Genomic DNA, 1,664 nt, shown 5'->3' on the forward strand with positions numbered 1-1,664 from the left:
GACAGGCACTGTGAGGGCATAAAACAAGTTGCATTTATTTAAAAAAAAAAAAAACCTGAACAAAAGTCGTGTTTTGTGACAAATGTTATTGAATTATAACTGAAATATATCAATATCATTCTGGCTTAACTAGTAGTTATTTCTTTATTTGGATGTTGATACATCCTCATCATCAAGGACAGGAGATTTTGGGTTTGACTCAATTATAAAACTTTAATTTGATAATTGATGGTGCTCCACTATGCATGCACCATTTTGGAGAAATATTGATAGTTAAAGAAGTGTTACTAGCAATCTAAAACATGGCATGTAACAGTAATAATGATATCAAGTGATATGACCCACCAATGCAGTTAACATGATTTATGTGTCAGGTATCACTAGTAGAGCAGGAAAAGGTGACCTTTATGGAGCACACAAGCTTAAAGATGGTTTTTGGTTGACTTTGTGTTGCTACATCTTTAGTTTTCTTTGTTGTGTTACTTCAACTGTACTTTGATTCTGCTGGGCATATCACTTCTCCTGGTGTATTTTTTCTCCTGACTTGTGGTTTTTCAATTGTCTCCTTAGCATATTCTCTTTTGTATGCATCCTCAGTAGGCAAAGGGGGTATACAGTGTTACCTTTAACCTCTATCCTTCACTCTTTCTGTCCATCACCTTTTCATTGCAATGATTGAGCAGGGCATTTGTGTCCTAAGACATTTTTTTAGTTTAGTTTTTCATTTATCATCCATATAAAGACAAGAAAGCTGATTTTTTTTATCTTGAAGATGAACATCTTTTCTAGATGGAGAAATTCCTAATATACTTTGGCAATAGTGCTTGTAATGTCTATTTTGATTTATCAAACCCCAAATTTGTCAAGGAAAATTGTAATGCCAACTTAAAAAGAACAAATTCAAGACCAAAGATCTAGTAGAGGATTTTGTGTTTGTTATCTCCATGAAACATTCAAGTAAGAATTCATTTTCTTAAGAGATAGCAAAATTTAACACTTAGCTTTTAGGCTGCAAATAACCAGCTTCTGGATCTCCTGATGGATACAATTTGTAACAATCAAATCTAGATAAACATGATTTATGTTCAGAAGTTGGCGTTTCTCGTATCTCGTTTTTTGTATAATTAGACCGTTGGTTTTCCAGTTTAAATGGTTTTACACATGTCATCTTATGGGCCCTTCATAGCTTGCTGTTCGGTGTGAGTCATGGCTCTGTGTTAGAGGCCACACTTTGACCTATAATGCACAAACTGTGTCTTGGATAAGAGAGTTGTCTAATTGGAACTCATACCACATCCTCTTTTATCTATTAACGTCAACATTTCAAAGAATAATAAATGTTGACCCATGTTGTATGGATTCTTTACCCTTCCAAGGAGGTGTCATATAGGAAGATATAAAAAAGGGACATTAAAACTCATGGATCAAACATAGACTGACAATGCCATGGCTAAAAGAGAAAAAGACAATCTATATATAATAGTTCACAAGGCACAACATAGAAAACAAAAGACTTAGCAACACAAACCCCAAAAACTGGGGGTGATCTGTGATCGCAGGTGCTCAAGAAGGGTAAGCAGATCCTGCTCCACATGTGGCATCCATGGGACCGCCGTGTTGTTCATATTAGGTATAAAACTTAATAACAAAATAAAACAACCATC

The sequence above is a fragment of the Mytilus edulis genome, chromosome 10, assembly GCF_963676685.1.
Source record: "Mytilus edulis chromosome 10, xbMytEdul2.2, whole genome shotgun sequence".
Taxonomy (NCBI): Eukaryota; Metazoa; Mollusca; class Bivalvia; order Mytilida; family Mytilidae; genus Mytilus; species Mytilus edulis.